This window comes from Vipera ursinii (assembly GCF_947247035.1).
Source record: "Vipera ursinii genome assembly, chromosome: 6".
NCBI lineage: Eukaryota > Metazoa > Chordata > Lepidosauria > Squamata > Viperidae > Vipera > Vipera ursinii.
In genome coordinates this window covers 65,852,680-65,872,434 of record NC_139515.1, presented here as the reverse complement: position 1 = coordinate 65,872,434, position 19,755 = coordinate 65,852,680, and positions in this window count along the sequence as shown.

Genomic DNA, 19,755 nt, shown 5'->3' with positions numbered 1-19,755 from the left:
CCCCTCTCCCGGCCCCCGCCCCCTCCCGTGTCTCCTTCATCCGCTCCGGGAGAGCGAGCCAGAAAGGGTAGTGCAGTGTTTCCCAACCTTAGGAACTTGAAGATGCGTGGACTTCAACTCCCAGAATTCCCCAGCCAGCATAGCTGGCTGGGGAATTCTGGGAGTTGAAGTCCACGCATCTTCAAGTTCCTAAGGTTGGGAAACGCTGGGGTAGTGGACGGACGGGAGGGCGGCGGCAGGGTGACTTTGGATTCCAGTTCCGCTAAGGAAGAAACTGGGGTCCCTTCTTTCTCAACGCACCGGACTGCTCCAGAATAAGAGCCTTCCTTAAAAAAAAGTCGCCCGGTTCGGCTCCGTGATAGCCGGCGATGGAAAATATCTGGTCCAAACCCAAAAACCCGAAGTGAACAAATGCACGCGGTCTCACGCCTGCGCTTCCTGCATGGCGAGCGCCGCGGGACTCTGCGCGGACTACCTGTGGCGAGAAATCGGTGAAAAAGGCTCGACGGGGACCGAGAAGGAGTTCTAGATGCAAAGCTCCGCAAAGGGGGCGGGAAAGAGTCCGAAACGTGGGTTCGTTGCTGAACGCTCGGCGCCGAATTTCAGAAGCTTGCATCCTAATTTCTCGATTCTAGCTTACGATCCGAAGGAAGGTAGCTAGGCTAAAAGTTTGCCAGATGAGGGAGTTTATCACTTCAAGGTGAATCTGACAGTTTCACGTTCGCCAAAAAGAAGGCTGTGTAATCGGGTTCCGGAGCGAAAAGGAACCTGACTTTTAAGTGAAGCCAGAGAGTAGAGACTCTGGCAAGCTGATGCTTCTGTTTTAGTTTCATAAACCTTTTGTGCTTGTCTTGCGGTCTTCCCAGTTTCCATGGGGACTCCTCTGAAACTGGCACTTCGTGGGTTGTGTTCTAAACGAATAATCCCTTCTATACTCTTTCTGCAGGAGTAGATATCCACGTGAAATCACCACCCACAGGACTGGGTGCCCTTAGCAACATCCTTGGAGCCATAATGTCCTGCATTATCTAGGCATGGTATATCCTTGCTACCGTTTTGTTTAGTCTCATGATGTTTCCTTCATCACGTCCACATCTGAGACGGCTTCAACTCATTGTGCGCCATTCTAATATTAACCTTTTAAGCAACAGATTGCTTCAGTTTCACAGGACAAGGAACCTGACACATTTCAATACCGATTTGGTCAGGGTCATCATTAGTAAAGGTAAAGTTTCCCCTGCACATGCGTGCTAGTCGTTTCCAACTCGCTTGTCCAAAGACATCTCTGTGGTCATGTGGCCGGCATGACTAGACGCCAAAGGCGCACGGAACGCTGTTACCTTCCCACCGTAGTGGTCCCTATTTTTCTACTTGCATTTTTATGTGCTTTTGAACTGCTAGGTTGGCAGAAGCTGGGACGAGTAACAGGTGCTCACTCTGTTATGCGGCACTCGGGATTCGACCCACCAAAGTGCCGACCATCTGATCGACAATCTCAGCATCCTAACCCACTGAGCCACCGCGTCCCTGGGTCATCATTAGATGACTTCATATGGGTGGACTCAATCCTGAACTTACTGGTCACATTAGGGTGGTGTGAACATTCTTCTTCCTCTGAAGTCCTTGAAAAATGGTCTACCAGAGCCACTCCACTGTGGGCAGTGGGAGAATTATTTCAAATTGGCTACTTCCAGTGGACCACACATACTTGTAATAGTGAAAATAGCTGCACAGAGAAATGGAAGGAAGACCCTCAGATTTTTCTCTCTTTCGGTCTGCTACTTCACAGCACTTCTCATGTCCAGCAGTTGTTAATTTAGGTTGCTTTTAGACATGGGTTCAGAACTATTCCAAAATAGTATTGTTCTACAACTTCTGCTGGGAAGTTATCTTTGAATGTACCTGCACAAAACACTTGTGCAAAAAGAAAACAATTTTTGACAGATGGCCAATCAATTGCAAATCCAACCAAGAGAGTGTTTGGTGGATGTTTTCCAGCCAATGATGTTCAGTAGGAGGAGAAAGAAAAAAAGCCAGGGGAATCTAGAAATGCCTATCTTTAATTAGTCCTGTACACCAAAAATAAGGAAAGCACCATTTGTTGGTATCATGCAGATGGGAGGATAGAAATTGCCTGTGGGTACAGCATATTTTATGCTGGTATAGTTCTGTGCCAGCTCAAGCATTTTAACTTGGGTGAAAGGAAGAAATCCGATTTATATTTAGAACAGACATATTTCACACCTTAAGGCCATATTTAAGTAAGTGATATTTATCTTAAAACTTCTCTTCAGGAGATTTATTCAAAGACCCATCCCCATTTTAATTCATAAGCCCAATATTATTCCCTGATATTTTCAGTCTTACCTCTTAATGAGGTTGGCTCATCTCCAGTCAGTAAGTGAAAACAGCCTTGTGTGGTTACTTAATGTACCAGAATATAGGTAGTTGGTTCACCCCTAAATCTTTGTTATCTACCACAGATTTGAGATATATAAAGTCAATTATATTCCATCATAATACCCATTATCTTGGAGTTTTAATAGCTGACTTGTTGCCAGGATGACCAGAGTTGTTTTGGAAATGTTGAGAACCATGGCCCTATATCATCTGACCTAGCCACTGGTCAAGATTTGTTAGTTCTATGTTTCTAAAGGACATGGACAGATGCACAATCATGGCAGGTTTGTGTACCCTCTCAGAGGGACTATTTCTGTTTTAGTGTTTCTAATTACCGTATACTTTTCACTTTAGATGTTTGGGAAACATATTTCCCTGGGTTTCTTTACTTCACATTCCCCGGAATTTTTGAGAAATGGCTATGGTAAGAGGAACAGAAAACACAGCCAAAAAGATTTTTAAAAATTATAGAATTGCGTGACAACAGATCCACTTACTCATACAGTTGGTGGACATTTTCCCATTAATAGTGACATGCTAAGGGAGAATGGCAGCAAACCCAGAGGAGAAAACCAATCATGTTACCTGTAATAACTGGCACACACATAAATCATGACAATAGGATTCAGTAAGGATTCGCAAGAGGGACAGAATAGGGATTGGTAATGAGGATGGTTGGTTGATAATAATACTGGTTTGTGGCAACACAATGGGAGATGGATAGTCTTTTAACTTAGTATTTCTAAATCTGGAACTAACCCTGAAATTACAATTTTAGGAAGATATTAGGAAAGGTATTTATCCATCCAACAATTTTTTATCTAAGTAGTTACATTGAACCACAAGGTGGGCTGTAAATAAATTAGCACTAGCAGTAATAGATTTTCCATTAATGTTTCTTTCCAAAAACCTGCCTGTTTCTTGTTAATTGAAGTGTGTCTAACTGAACCTAGTACCTGATCGTATGGAACAAGATGTTCTCTTTGTATTGGAATCCAATGTTCTACTTAGTAAAGATGCATAAAATTGTGTGTTTTGGGGAGGAAGGAGATGAAAGTAAATGACATCTGTCATGATGAAAATTGCTTCATTTTGATGCTAAGTCATCTTGGCATCATCCCAGTTTCTAATAGTCACTGATACCGCAAATAAAATTAAGTATGCATATTCCCCCCCCCCCAGTCTTTGTGTATTGTCTTGTTGTGATGGGCGAGTTCCTGGGAAGAATGAGGGAAGAACCCAAAAGTATGTCAAGGTATCCGAAACAGGATCACCTAAAGTATGAAGGTCACCCCGTATATCCACCATTTTCAAGGAGAATATCAATAATTGCTTTGGAGGTTTGAACTTCATTGATGGAGAACAAGAGGAACTGTGGGATGGATTTAAGGAAGTAATTAAGGATGAAAGTGAAGAGATTGCCAAAGATAAAAGAGAAGAAAGCAAACTGAATATCACAACAAACTGGAATTTGATAAGAGAAACCAAAGCTAGGCAAAACAAAAACCTCAAGAAGAATCTTCGCAAAGAGTTTTACAGAATTATTAGAAAAGACAAGAAGCAGACTTACAACAACACCCACAAGGACATTGAAGATGGAAACAGGCATGGAAAAACAAGGAAAGTTTTCCAAATGATCTCTGAACTCAAAAAGACATTCCAGCTTGGAATATAGGATGTACAGATTCAAAAATATCAAATAAAGATGAAAGGAGCATACAGAAATACTGTAAATTAGAGAAATCAACATCCTATATACTTAGATTTTTCCTATTTACAAGAACTTGCAGTACTAGAAAATGAAGACAGATCACCATTTTGGTTGTTGGATAACTAGAGGAACTGATGGGATACCCACAGAAATATGAAAGCTAACAAAATCTGTAAAGATCCTAATCAAGTGATGCCAGCAAATCTGAAGAATTACCTAGTGGCTAACAGATTGGAAGAGGCTGATCCACGTTCCAATACAAAAAAAAGGTATAACAGAATGTGCAAACTACCTCACAATATCCTTAATTTCACATGCTAGCAAAATAATGCTTACAATCATCCAATGCAGATTAGAGCCTTACATGAAAAAAAGAGATGCCAGATGTTCAGACTCGCTTTAGAAAAAGCCCAGGAACATGAGACATTGCTGATGCAAGCTGGATAATTGAGAAAGCCAAAGAATATCAAAAAGAAGTCAGTATGTGCTTCATTGCATAATAAAAAAAGATTTTGGTTGTGTCAATCATGTTAAGTTATAGCACGTGCTTAGAAAAATGGGAATTCCAAATCATCTCATTGTCCTTATGCAAAATCTGTATGCAACTCAGGAAACCACAATACAGGCAGAACTAGCTTCAGGTTGACAAGTGAGATAAGGCTGTATACTCTCCCCTTATTTATTCAACCCATATGCTGAATGTACAATAAGGGAAGCTGGATGGGATGTGGTTTAAAATTGAAAGAAGAAACATCAATAACCTGCATGATGCTTATGACACTACTCTGGTAGCTGAAAAGCAAAGGATCTGCAAATGCTAACAATAAATATCAAGGAGCACAGTAAAAGAATGGATAAAATTAAATATTTTAAATGAAATATTTAAATAAAGCAGTCTAGAAATATGCTGCAGACTAGCACTTGGTAGAAGCCTTGAAAACTTATTCAAATACTGGGTTTTGTGAATACCTACAAGCATCAGAATAGTGTGAACTGTGGTATTCCCTCTGATATTCTATAAAATGAAAATTGGACTTTGAAGAAGCTGAATAGAAAAAGTATTGATGTTTCTGAACTTTGGTGTTGGAGAAGACTTCTGAGAATACCATGGAGAATACCAGCTAACAAAACAAACAAATGGAACATTGAACAAAACAACCCAGAATTCTCACTTGAGCACAAATCACCCGACTCAAATTATCCTGCTTGAAAGACGTAATGTGAAGGCCTAGCTCCCCCGGGAAACCTGTAATGTTGGGAACAGTGGAAAGAAGAAAGAAAAGAGAAGAGAATGAGAAGCAAAGAGGATGGACTGAATTACAGTGGTTGTGAGTATACTCTGGGAAGACTTGAAAGACCAGATTAAAGACTTATCATCATGGAGAAAATCTATGTGGTTGCTAAGAATCAACACCGAGTTGATGACACGTAATCAATCAATCAATGCACTTTTAGGTTCAGGAGAGATTATTCATCTCTTCTTCTTTCTAGCTAAACTGTTATACATTTTTCTTTTTCTTTTTTTAAAAAATTCTGCATGGGATTTCTCCCCTGAGCAGCAAAGTAACATCTTTTTCATGCCATTAAAATGTCAACATTCAACATACTAAAATAATACCTAATTTCCTAGTCTCATTCTCATGTCAGATGTTAATGCCATTTCTTTTAGATCACTTTTTTAAATGAAACACAATATATTTTGTCTCTGTGATCATTTTGCTGCTTTCTGAAAACAGCTAAAAGAAAACACAGCAGTCAGAAGTGTTTAGTGTATTAGCTGTCTACAAGTAGGTGCATTTACTTGGAAATAAACCTCATGAAGCCTGGGGAGAGTTCTGAATACAGGATGACAAGACCAGGCTGTCTTATTTTTCCTAGAAGGGTTTGTTTGTGTCCGTAAGCTATTATGTAATCATTTCAGCTTAACTTGTTGTAAGTACCCAACATGTTATATGAAAGTCTTGATATATAATGTAACATGTTATGTAACCCTAGCTTTTTTTGAATAAACTATGATTAAGTGTGGATAATCACAGTCATGAATCATATCACTAAGATTTGAATATGAACTACCAGCCTGATCTTTCAGTATTTTTTTCTCAGCAGATATAAAGTCATTATTGTTATAAATTATATATATATATATATATATATATATATATATATATATATATATATATATATATATATATATATATATATATATATATATATATATATATATATATATATATATATATATAATTTTAAACAGCCAAGAGAAGCACTTGGCACATAGCATTTTCCAAATTCTTGCCATTTAACCCACCCAGCCCCTTTTCTGAACAGTTGAAGAAAATGATATTTCTGGAAAACTTCACACAACCTGCCTTTGCCACCAAGCCTACAGTCCTGATTACATGGGTGAACCCAAGTTGTGGTCTGAATGGTCGTGAGTCTCTTGGCAGCTATTTTATGTTATTTTTGTTGGGTTTTTCTTTTTTACTATTTTTATTCTGTTTTAAATGTGAGTTGTCCAGAATGTCTACAAGATGGTTGGTCTATTAAACACAAGTAGCTAAATCCTTCAGTCTGGTGAAAAGTCATTTAAATAAAGACTTGATTTAGTTGATAGGGGAAAAAGTTATTTTATGTCCAAGCTCTCCTCCTACAACTCTGCTGTAGTCCTTAAGGAAAAGAGCCTTGGTGGAGCAGTGGGCTAATGCGTCCTTAAGTAACACCAGCTGCCTGCAATTAGAGCAGGTTCGCATCCCACCAGGCTCAAGGTTGACTCAGCCTTCCATCCTTCCGAGGTAGGTAAAATGAGGACTCAGATTGTTGGGGGCAATAAGCTGACTTTGTAATAATGCCGCTGGGGAGGGGAAAGCATATAGTAGGCATATACATAGAATGAAGGCTATTGCTAAGCACATTGATTTGTGCTTTAAATTGTAAGCTGCCCTGAGTCTTTGGAGAAGGGCAGGATATAAATGTGATTTTTTAAAAAATAATAATAGATATCTGGCCACCAGCTATCTCATTCCAGAGGAAATGCCTCTGCTACTGAATTGTCAGGAAGATAAGTGGCAACTCACCCCTCCCTTTTTTTCAGTAACCGGACTTGTTGGAGAATTGTAAGCTAAAGGTTAGATTTCTTTCCCTAAATTATCACCACTAGTTCATTAGGAATTTCAGTCTCTACTGTATTAAAGTAAGATCAGAGCCATAGGAAGAAAAGGAAAGCTCTGAAGTCTCTATTAACCCAGAGATTAGATATTGTTTTAGGTCCCAATCAGGATCAATTCAGTGGGTCCAGATTTCATCCCATAAAATAAAACCCAACCTAGGCTGGCATAGCTTCATTGATCCTAGCTTGTTGTCCATATTCAGTAGTTCTGGTTTTTAGTCAGCTGCGGATTTTGTTTTGAGATAGCTTCAGAAGAAAAAACAAACTCAAAAGACTGAAACCCTCCCCACCTTTATTTTTTTTGTAAATAAAATAAAATGCAACTGAGAGGAGAAATCCATCCTCCTGCCTGGGTCCCTTGTATTTGATTTTCCCAGGCTTTGTTTGTCTGCCCTAGTTACCTGGATGGATGAATCAAGCTACTTTATTTTAACACTTTTAGTGTCTGAACCTCTTGAAGTGAAATTTCTCCATATTCACTAACGGCTACTTTACAGGTCTAAGGTCTTTGAAAACGAACATCCACAGTATGATACATCCATATTGATTACAATCTTTTGGATGTCAGAATTATTTAAGGAAAGATAGCATTTGCCATACCACATTAATGTATATGTCCATTCTGTCTCCAGTGTGAAATGTTTTACAGTCAGAGTTATGCTGATGAACTGAGGAATATCATAAAGTTCAATTTAGCAGTGATATGATAGGAGACCTATTGTCAGGACCCACCTCAATCCACATCTTAGGAAATAAGAACTCTTGGATGCAAGTTTAGTCCAAAAGGAAAATGTTTACTAGGAAGGAATCGATTGTGGGAATACAAGACGGAATCTGAGAAAAGTTACATTTCAATCCTATATAAACCATTCCCATTCCAGTCCCTCCCCTCATCCATTTGGTCAGGCTGTCGTCAGTTGCTAGGTGTCAGGTCCTTCCATGGGAAAGGGAACTCTCCTTGGTTTTATGGTTATTGCTTCCCTTTTCAGTTGTAAATGAAGACACAAACCAGATCTGTCTGTCCCCCTCCCTTCCCCCGTTAAAACATCCCCTGTTGTTTGAAAATCACTTTAGTAACCATCCTCTCCCCCCCCCCTCGGAGAGATGGCAGAATCCCCAGTAATAGCACGTTGTTCTACCTATACAATTATGAAATGTGATATAAATGGATTCTGACATTCGGCTCTCCTTTCAGAAAAAAGATGAGTCCATCTGTGGGGAAAGAAAACATATAAATGTTAGCCTGGTTTGTTTGGATATTCTGTATGAAACCTCTTAAGCAACTTGGGTGCTTTAACATGGAGTTTGTTAACCCACTCGTTTTCTGAGGAGGGGAGGTGTTTCCATGCCACTAAATATTGTATTGTTCCATGGTGTTTTCTGGAATCTAAGATTTCTTTCACTTCAAAATGTTGTTCTCCTTCCACCATGATGGGGGGTGGTGGTGGTGGGATTTTTTCTCGTAGTGGAGATTGTTGTTCTCTCTTTAATAGACTGCAGTGGAAGGTTGGGTGTATTCGTCTAAGATTTTTGGGTAGTTCTAATTCAACTGTTACTGGGTTTATGATTCTTTTAATTGGAAAGGGTCCAATATATTTTGGTCCTAGTTTTTTACAGGGTTGGAGTGATTTCAGGTATTTTGTGGTTAAATATACCATCTCTCCTACCCTAAATGGTATGGGATCGGTTCTTTTTTTGTCTGCCTGTGTCTTGTATGCTTTTCTGGCATCTTCCAACGCTTTCTTAACGATTGGCCATGTATTTTGTAATTGAGCAATCCATTCCTTCAGATCAGGGATAACTGGTTCTTTTGGGGTTAGTTCTGGTATTGGGTTGAAACTCTGGCCTGTAGCTACTTGAAAAGGAGTGTAACCTGTGCTTGAGTGGACTGCATTATTATATGCTACTTCTGCAAAAGGCAGTAGGTCCGTCCAGTCGGACTGCTGAAAATTAATATAGCATCTCAGATATTGTTCAAGTATATTATTAAGTCTTTCAGAAGCTCCGTCTGTCTGAGGATGGTGACTAGATGACAGTCCTTGGGTGGTTCCTAAGAGGGATAAAAATTCTTTCCAAAATGCCGACGTAAATTGCACCCCTCTGTCAGATATGATGCGTTGTGGTACCCCGTGCAATCTGTAAATATGCTGTACAAAAAGTTTTGCTAATGCTTTTGCAGTCGGGATTTTTTTGGCAAGGTATGAAGTGTACTTGCTTAGAGAACAGATCTGTGACAGTCCAGACTACGGTGTTTCCATTACTTTCTGGCAGTTCTACGATAAAATCCATGGCTATTTCTTTCCATGGGGCTGAGGGGTTTGCCACCGGTTGTAACAGACCTGGCGGTTTCCCTTGCAGTCTTTTGGCCATCGTGCAAATTTGACAGCTACCCACATAGCTTTCTATGTCATTTTTCATAGATGGCCACCAAAATTGCCTTTTAGTTAAGTGTAAGGTTTTTACAAAGCCAAAGTGTCCTGCTGATTTTGTATCATGGCACAGTTGCATGAAATTGATTCTCTGTGTGGCAGGTATATATAGCTTCTCCCCCACCCACGGCAGTCCATCTTTAATTGTGCACACATGTTTATTTTTCTGGAACCATTCATCACTTTCCAAAGATTTCCTGAATTCTATTCCAGTTTGGCTATCTACCTTCGGCTTCGTTTTTTCTTGTGCCCTGGTGGTGACTGGTGCTGCCAGTTGTTGTTCCGGTACAAGTGGTTTAAAGTCAGTAACTCTTGTGCTGTTATATTGGGGCATGCGGGATAATGCATCTGCAAGGAAGTTCTTTCCCCCCGGTAAGTGTTTGAGAGTGAAATTGAATCGGTGAAAATGTTGGGACCAGCGGGCTTGCTTAGGAGTGAGCTTCCTGGGCGTTTTTAGTGCTTCCAAATTTTTGTGGTCTGTCCAGACCTGGAAAGGTATTTTATTTCCTTCTAAAAATTGGCGCCATGTTAGTAATGCCCACCTGAACGAGAATGCCTCTTTTTCCCATATTGGCCAGCGTTGTTCTGTTTCTGTGAGTTTTCTGGATGTGTATGTGCATGGTTGCAATGTCCCCCCATCATTTTCTTGTAATAGTACGGCTCCTACCGCTACATCACTCGCATCTGCCTGTATTACAAAAGGTTTGTCGGGATCTGGGTGTTTTAGGACAGGTTCAGCAGAAAAAAGTCTCTTTAGCCTCTCAAATGCTGCTTGACATTCCATTGACCATTTCAGAGGCTGGCTGGGTTTCACGGGTGACCCCCCCCTTCGTTTTCAACAAATTTGTGAGGGGCATAGCTATTTGGCCAAATGCGGGGATGAATTGGCAGTAGAAGTTTGCAAACCCCAGGAAACTTTGCAATTGCTTCCGTGTGCGGGGGGGGGGTGCCCACTCTAGTACTGCCCTGACCTTCTCAGGGTCAATTTCGATGCCCTCTGGAGATATGCGATATCCCAGGTAGTCGATTTTTTCCTGATGGAATTCACACTTCGATAATTTAGCATATAAGTGGGCAGCTCGCAACTTCTTCAGGACTGCTCTGACTAGTTTGATATGTTCCTCTTTGGTTTCTGTGAAGATAAGGATGTCATCGAGGTAAACCAGGACCCCCTTATATAGGTGCTCTCTCAGCACATCATTAATTAATTGCATAAAGTCTGTGGGGGCCCCTTGCAGTCCGAATGGCAATACTTTGCATTGATAGCACCCCATTGGGCAGTTGAATGCAGTCTTCCATTCATCTCCTTCCTTAATCCTAATACGGTAGTATGCTTCCCTCAGGTCTAGTTTGGTAAAAATCTTTCCTTTCGATAGGTGGGATAACATATCCTTCATTAGGGGAAGGGGGTACAGATTACATTCACTAATTGTGTTCAAATTTCTATAGTCCACAACCAAATGAAAGGACCCATCCTTCTTCTCCCTGAACAGAACCGGGGCGGCCACTTTGGGTTTGGCAGGCTCAATAAATCCTCTTTCTAAGTTTTTCTTTATGAATCTCTCAATTTCTGCCATTTCCCTTGGGCTCATGGCATACATCCTGGGTTTTGGGAGTTTTGCCCCAGGTTTGAATTCTATGGTGCAGTCTGTGGGGCGGTGGGGGGGAAGCTCATCTGCTCTTTCCTCACTGAAAACCTCAGCCAGGTCCCTGTATTCCTCTGGTATCTCTGGTAATCCCTTCTCTTTCCCCACTGCTGCTGTCTCCTCCCTCTGGGTTGGGGGGGTGCTTTTGGAGTCTACGTTCTTCTGCCCCCCCTTTGGGAAGTTGAGTTCTGCTGTCCTCCAGTTTATCTCGGGGTTCCATTTCTTCAGCCATTCCAGTCCTAGGATCATTGGGCATTCCATGCCTGGGGCCACTATAAACGTTATGACCTCCTCATGGGGCCCCAGTGATAGGTGGATTGGTAAAGTGGCTAGGGTGGCTGGTCCTCCCCCTACTATTGTCCCATCTAATTGACTAAAAGAGATTGGATGTTTTAGCCTCCTCATTGGGATACTCAATCTCTCCACCAGCGTTGGGCTGATAAGGCAGCGGATGCACCCAGAGTCTATCAGAGCTTTTATTTTGGCTGCTTCAGGCATAGGGGAAGCTAATATAGTCACTGTCTTAAGTATGGGTGGAAGGGGTCCACTTACCAATGGTTCTCCCTCTGAGCTGTCTTCCGAGTTGTCCACCGTCCCTGCGGTGCAGGCCGAAGTCCAGTCCCAGTTCCTGGCAGGAATTGTGGACTCTACAGCCTCTGTCCCCTTCATGGAAGATTCTTTTGTGTTGCCTTGGGGCTTCCCCGGCTTCTTGGAGGATGATGCCTCTGGTTTTCGTGGGGGGGCTTTTGAACGACATTCTGCAGCACGGTGGCCCTCTCTCCCGCAGTTGAAGCAACTTGTTGATTTTTTGGCTGTGGCTGGTGGTTTTTCCCCCTCGCGTGTTTGCTCGGGTGGCAGGCAGCCCCATGGTTTTCCTCTGCGGTGTCTCTTCAGTAGGTCTATTTCCACTTCCTCCGCCAGGATGTACCAGTCGTCGAGGTGGGGTGGGTCTCCTCGAGGCAGGCAAGCATCATACAGGTCGTAGTTCAGACCGTCTTTGAAATGGCTAAGGAGGATGTCTTCTGGCCAATTCAGCTTGCTGGCAATGGCTCGGAATTCTTGGGTATAATCAGCCACTGCTCGCCTGCCCTGCCTCACCGTTTTGATTCTCTCCCGGGCCTTATGGTCAGCCAAAGGATCCTCGAACCGTCGCCTCAAAGATGACATGAATCGGTTGAAGTCGTTGAGTTCTGGGGCGTTGGAGTCATGCAAGTTCACCACCCAGTCTGCAGCCATCCCGTCCAGGGCAGATTGCACAATTCGGATGCGTGTTTTGTCACTGGGGATGTCCCGTCCATACTCTTCCATGTAGCTGAGGACTTGGGTTAGGAAAAATCCCAGTCGTGATGGCTCCCCCTTGAATTTGACTTCCAGGGGCGGGAGTCTTTGGCTGGAGCGTTGTCTGCGCCGTGGCCAGTATCGCTCCTCATCCTGGTCCCCATCTGTGGTTCTGGGGTGGGTGGGTACTGCTGAGGCAGCAATTCCTGTTCCATTGGATGGCCCCGGGGTTTCAGGTGTTGGATCCCCTCCGTTACCTTTCCAGTTGCGTCCCCAGGCGCTGCCTCGGTTGCGATTTTCAGCTCTCTCCTCCCTCAGTGAACTCAGGGTTGCTTTCATCAGATCAATGGCCTTTTCCAGGATCCGCTCCTCCTCGCTGGCGTGCAGGGAACTCTCCATCTCTTGCCTCCATTCCGGTTGGTGGTTACTACGCCTCAGGGTCTTTTCTCCCGAAGCCTTTTCCCACTCACTTTTCCTTCCAACGCCCATCGACCACCGGGGTTTTCGGTCGTACTGCTCCACCGCTTCTTCCCCGGGGGAATATGCTGCTACAGCTTCCCATTGTCTCTGGGATTCCATTTGGGGGGAAGACTCCCCCTCCATGGGGCTTCCCTCCTCTCTTGCTTCGTCGCCAGACATTTGTATTTGTTGCAAAGTCCCCCGGTAAGGTTTTCCCTTCCAGGTTGACTCTTAAAGCAGATTCCGTCTACTGTCAGGACCCACCTCAATCCACATCTTAGGAAATAAGAACTCTTGGATGCAAGTTTAGTCCAAAAGGAAAATGTTTACTAGGAAGGAATCGATTGTGGGAATACAAGATGGAATCTGAGAAAAGTTACATTTCAATCCTATATAAACCATTCCCATTCCAGTCCCTCCCCTCATCCATTTGGTCAGGCTGTCGTCAGTTGCTAGGTGTCAGGTCCTTCCATGGGAAAGGGAACTCTCCTTGGTTTTATGGTTATTGCTTCCCTTTTCAGTTGTAAATGAAGACACAAACCAGATCTGTCTGTCCCCCTCCCTTCCCCCGTTAAAACATCCCCTGTTGTTTGAAAATCGCTTTAGTAACCATCCTCTCCCCCCCCCTCGGAGAGATGGCAGAATCCCCAGTAATAGCACGTTGTTCTACCTATACAATTATGAAATGTGATATAAATGGATTCTGACACCTATAGCATTTGACTGAAATGCTATAGGCTCTCCTGTTTGAGCAGGAAGTTGGATTAGAAGACTTTCAAGTTCCCTTCCAACTCTGATGATGTTCTATCATTTAATTATTAGGTATCATGACAACTGACATGTAATGACATCCCAGAAAAATAAATAAAACATATTGGCAAATGTGCAAATGCTCCTGAGTACCTTAGGAATCACCTGCTGCCAGCGTCAACGTCCCTCCGTCCAGTGCGCTCCCACAGAGAGGGCCTCCTAAGGGTTCCGCCGTTCGGAGAATGCCGTCTTGTGGCTCCCAGAGGGAGGGCATTCTCTGTGAGCACGCCTGACCTATGGAACCGTTTACCGGTTGAGCTCCGGATGGCTCCCGACCTTCGCTCCTTCCGACGCGACCTAAAAACATATCTGTTTGAGCAATCTGGTCTGGTCTGACGGGTTCTGTTTTAATTATTGTTTTAAGATAACTATCTTCTGCATTTGGGCAAAATTAGGGTTTAATTTGTTTTCAATATCTGTATTTGTGCATTCTGTTATTTATGTCACTGTTCACCGCCCTGAGTCCTTAGGGAGAAGGGCGGTATACAAATCAAATAAATAAATAAATAACAAAAATGTGAAAAATTATGGCATGCTAGTCGATCTTTTCGTCAACAAGGAGAAATATGATTTGCAAGGAGCCCCTCCCAAATTATTATTCAGAACTTGTGATTGCATAGGAAAGCAAGAATGTCAGGTAAATAGTGCAGGTCTTCATTTGAATGCAACTACTTTTATTAGATTTCATGGGAAAAGCTCCTTTACCCATAGGGCTTGAGCCCATTAGAAACAATGAAAAGTTTTCCTGCAGGGCTACCGATCAGTTCTGCAGACAAACTTTCTCACCAAATCTTCTACAGTTGCACTCTTCATGTTTTACAGACATGAACATTTATCAACGTAATATTTTGAAGGATGTAAAAGAATGGTACAATGTGGACTACACCTAGAAATTTAACAGACTGAAATCTTGAAATCTTCAGGTAATCTGAGAGTCCTCTGTTTAGCAAATTATTTAGAAGAAAGCAATGGTTTGTTCAGTCACACTTTAAAAAGAAATCATAGTTGGGTGAAAAAGTTTAGAAGAAAGATGCAAAAAGTTAGATCACAAATCATGATCTCCATATCCAGTGGTGGGATTCAGCCAGTTCGCACCACTTCAGCAGAACCAATAGCTAATTTATTGTTGCCCAGGCCCAGAATGGACTTTCGGAAGTGGCATCCACACAGAGAACCGGTTGTTCACATCACAATACTGAGGTTCCATACTGAACTAAACTAAAAAAAAAAAAACTACATTGTAGTCTAGCATGATGTATGGATTATCTAGCCACTGTGTGAATATCTGGATTCAACAAACCATGGTTAACACAAATTTTTATTTAGTGTTTTATAAAATAAATTCTAGAAAAATCAAGATAGTCACAAGGATCTGAGAAATAAGGGAGAAAAAAGAAAATCTGGGCAGATGATTACAAAAAATATATGGTACATCTAAATAGAGAAATAGATGGATAAAATCTGTTTTTTGTGATCTATATCACGGAAACTTAAATTCAGTTTTCTTGTCTCTATAGTGATCCTGACAGCTATTTGAACCAGTGAGACCTGGAAAGCTTTAGCAAGTATTAACAAGAGACTCGATGTCTTCCAATGAAGTTAGGATCCTAAAGGTTTGCTATTTTGAACGTATTATCAATGAAGAAGTACTCCAGAAGAATTTCTCCTGCAAATTGCATAGCATAATCACATGTAGAAGCCTCCAACTTGCAGGTCATCTCCAGTACTCCTTATGGAGAATAACTGAATTCCCAAGATGGCAATAGATGGTTCACCTCTGATGCCAAACGATCAAGAGGATGCCCACAAAATACATGGTGAAGAACATTCATAGATGCCTTAAAGACTTTAAACATCACATGGGAAGATGCTGACATACTCATCCCAAACTGGAAATAGTGGAGAAGCCTTGCTGCCCAACATGCTACATACTATGGGAAGATCTAATGCTAATGCTAAGCAGAGAAACGACTATGTGTTCTTTGCAGCAGCATGCCAATTGGTGAAGTGGAAGGAAAGGTTGTAACATAGAGAGATACCACTAGGAAAACATCATATTATGAACAATGGCACATAGAGATTTCTCAAAATTTAAGCTAGAGATATTTCACTCAGACATCCAGGACAAACCACAGTGATGAAAAAATGACAAAGTATTCAGGGCAATAGCACAGTGCTAACCCAGTCTTTCAAATACACATCCCAGAATGACTATGTCACTTTGTATCATGATTAACATTTTGTATTTGCCCCTCCCCCATACCTATGATTTTTCAGAACTATTAGGAGTTTTTGTGAATAGAAAAAAAGGGTTCTTTTCCCCTAGCAGTTTTTACTGTCTAGGCTTCATTTTGTTTCATACTCACCTTAAAAACTTGTACAGGTAAATCATTTAGTTTCCTGTCTTTTGCTTAACTTATTTGTCTACATAATATGGTTTGAGTATATGCAATGAAATTATTGGGGAAAACAGAGAGATATTAGGAGCCATCAGAAATTTCCCAATTAATAGCCATAAGGTATTTCCCAACTTTTTTATGTAGCTTCCCTGTAGAGTTCAGAAAGCAGGCATGTTGCATGGAAATACTCCAGCCAGAAGTTGACAGATTGTTGATGTCCCAAAGGAATATCTCAGGTGCCTTTTCTTTATGAATTTCGATGATAAAGGTATCATCACTGTATCTCAGAAAGAGTTCAGTTTGTGCTTATAAAAAGAAAAAGAGATATTTTAAAACAGCTTTCAAAATCTTAGCAAACTAGTATTGGATAGAACTGTTTTGAAAATGTATTTGAATTACAAAGCTCGTAAAAAGAAAAATTCTGAACAAATTATATAATTATGAGAGAGCTAGCTAGGACAGGATATAAACATAAGAGCTAAAATGTTAAAGATAATCTAAAATACTAAAAAGCTAAGTAACTTAATAGCTAATATGCTAAATACCAAAAGAGAGAATGCTAAAATCTGAACAGATTACATATATTAAGGTAAATCTGCTGAAATAAATAAATACAAATGCTAGCATAAGCAGAAGATCTGAAATATTGAAAAGCTGGATTACTTAATAGTTGATCTGCTGAATGTATGAGACTAGAATATACTATATTAAATTCCAAACAGATTTCTTATGTTAGAATAAGCCTAGCTAAATATAGAATGCTAAGATAGTGAGCCACTAAACCAATAAATGCCAAACTACGGTAGTAAGCTAATAAATAAGAGATTAAAATGAAGTTACTCAGAAACTTCAGGTAATTAAAAAAAAGAATGATAGTAATAGTAATTTGATAGACAATGTTCCATATCTAAAATACCCAATTCAAATGTTATATAATAAAGAGTATAAGCACCATATATAAGCCCTACCGCCCCAAAATAAGCCCAAGTTAGGACCCTGCCCACTCCGTCCCACCTCACTGGCGCAATGGGGCAGGAGAGTGAGTGTCATGCCACTGCCACTGCAACAAGGTGAGGCAAGTGTGGGAGGGGATGGAGCTGCCCCACACACCCTACATCCACTTCCTTCAGCCCCACCCCCCAGACAAGCCATTCCTTGCTTGGTGACCTTCCTTTTCACTCCCCTCCCCAGCCAGACTGCCATGCTATAGAGGATGGGTGGGGTAGGCCCGCCCCCCCAGCACTGTTGTGCACTGCTGGAGGGGCTTTCTTCATGCTTTGCCCCACAGATCACCTGCCCGGCAGCAGCTGCCTCCTCCTTCTCCTCTGCCAACTCTCCCATAGCTTGCGCCATGACTGGGCAACACAGCCTCCCCAACCACCTCCCTCCACCAGCCCTCTGTCGCCACCATTGGAGAGAACAGAGAATGGGGAGCAGAGCGGCTCTGCGCAGTGATGCAGAGCAGAGAAGAGCACTTGCTTTCCACCCTGCATTGCCCCGTATCTCCCTTCTCTGTTCTGTAAATGGCAGCCCCGTTTCCTGCCACTTCTCCTCCCAGTGCTGCTGTAGAGTTTGGTGCACCACCGCCCAGCTCCCCTCTCTTCCTGAAAGCATTTCTTCACTAACCTGCTTTCCAGCTCTGATGCATTTCTCTCCTGCTGCAGGGAAAAAGAGTTTGTGGGACTAAAAAAAGTTCAGTCAGAACTTCCAACTTCTTACTTTTTGGGATACATGGTAATACCACTTTATAATGCCTTAGTAAGGCAACACTTGGAATACTGCATCCAGTTTTGGTTGCCACGATGTAAAAAAGATGTTGAAACTCTAGAAAGAGTACAGAGAAGAGCAACAAAGATGATCAGAGGACTGGAGGCTAAAACATATAAAGAACAGTTGATGGAATTGGGTGTGTCTGAGTTTAATGAAGAGAAGGACTAGGGGTGACATGATAGCAGTGTTCCAATATCTCAGGGGTTGCCACAAAGAAGAGGGACTCAAGCTATTCTCCAAAGCACCTGAAGGCAAAACAATAAGCAATGGATGGAAACTAATTAAGGAGAGAAGCAACCTAGAACTAAGGAGGAACTTCCTGACAGTTAGAACAACCTGCCTCCAGAAGTTGTGAATGCTCCAACACTGGAAGTTTTCAAGAAAAGACTGGACAACCATTTGTCTGAAATGGTATAGGGTTTCCTGCCTGAGCAGCAGGTCCCTTCTAACTCTTTTATTGTTATTGTTATTATTATTCAGATTCATGGAAGCATGAAAAGTTTTAAGGCCTTAGGGGCCTTAGTGTTAGCCTTCACAGGCAGATCACATGGGAAACATAACCAGATGAGCTAATTCTACTTTACTATGGATGTTAAAGCTTTATTAATAGAATCTTGCAAATCTTTTACACCCTGAGAAGTTAGGGAAGTTTCTTTCTGAATCTCTTTGCCCAAGAGGCAGCTATAGACTATGCCCTCTTTTATCTGATAATTCCCTAGGTAGCACATCTTTCCCCCTCCCTCATCTCTCAATGTCATCCCAACATACTATTATACTTAGAGGCAATATATATATAATGAGCTGTCATAAGTTGACTATATCCTGTGGATAGCCTTGGGTTAGGCCAAGCAGGAAAGAAAGTTAATTAGCAAGGTGCATTCAAAAGCCTTGACAAATACTTAACCTATTACTTATACTGCCAAAAATTCTAAGTTTATTTATTTAATACAGTAAATTATATTCTGCCCTGTTCCAGGTCCCTGAGTGGCTTTCAATTCAGTATCCTACAATAATAAATACAAGAATCGTATCAATATACCAATAAAACTTTGATTAAAAAACTACCAATTAAAAGGTATAACAATAACAAAAGGCAACACATGAACAACTACGTTAGTCCCATACATGAAATAAAATGATACTCACTGCCCTTTTAATACAAAAGGTAGTTAAGTGTCCAGTTAAGTGACCAATATATCATAAGTGTACTGTACCCTTGAGTGTCTTTGCAGCTGTACTTCACATACAGGCTCTTGTATCAAGTCACCTGTAAAGCAACATACCTGGTTACAACCAAGGTCTTATGCAGGATCATTGCAACACCACTTTCCCTGCCTTACAATTTTGGCTGCCTTGGAGTTGTGAAACACATGAAACCTGGAGAGCAAATCTCTGATGAAATCACATCTCCATCCTCATTAAGCCAGAATTATATAATGCATGTAAGATTCATGTGTTCATTCTCCTCTGAAGCATGGATAATTATTGTCTGACTACATACTGACCTAGCATTCACCAACAGGAGTCTTTATGCTGGCTCTCAGCAGTGTGGTTTCCTGTATCCAGGGAAATGAAAACTGGGTGGTGTGATGACTCCCCCAGATGCTCCCACAGTCAGTTCAGAGGAGGATGAACCAGTCCCAAGTACATCAGGAGGGGAGTTGGTCAGTGGCTCCAAGAGAGGAGC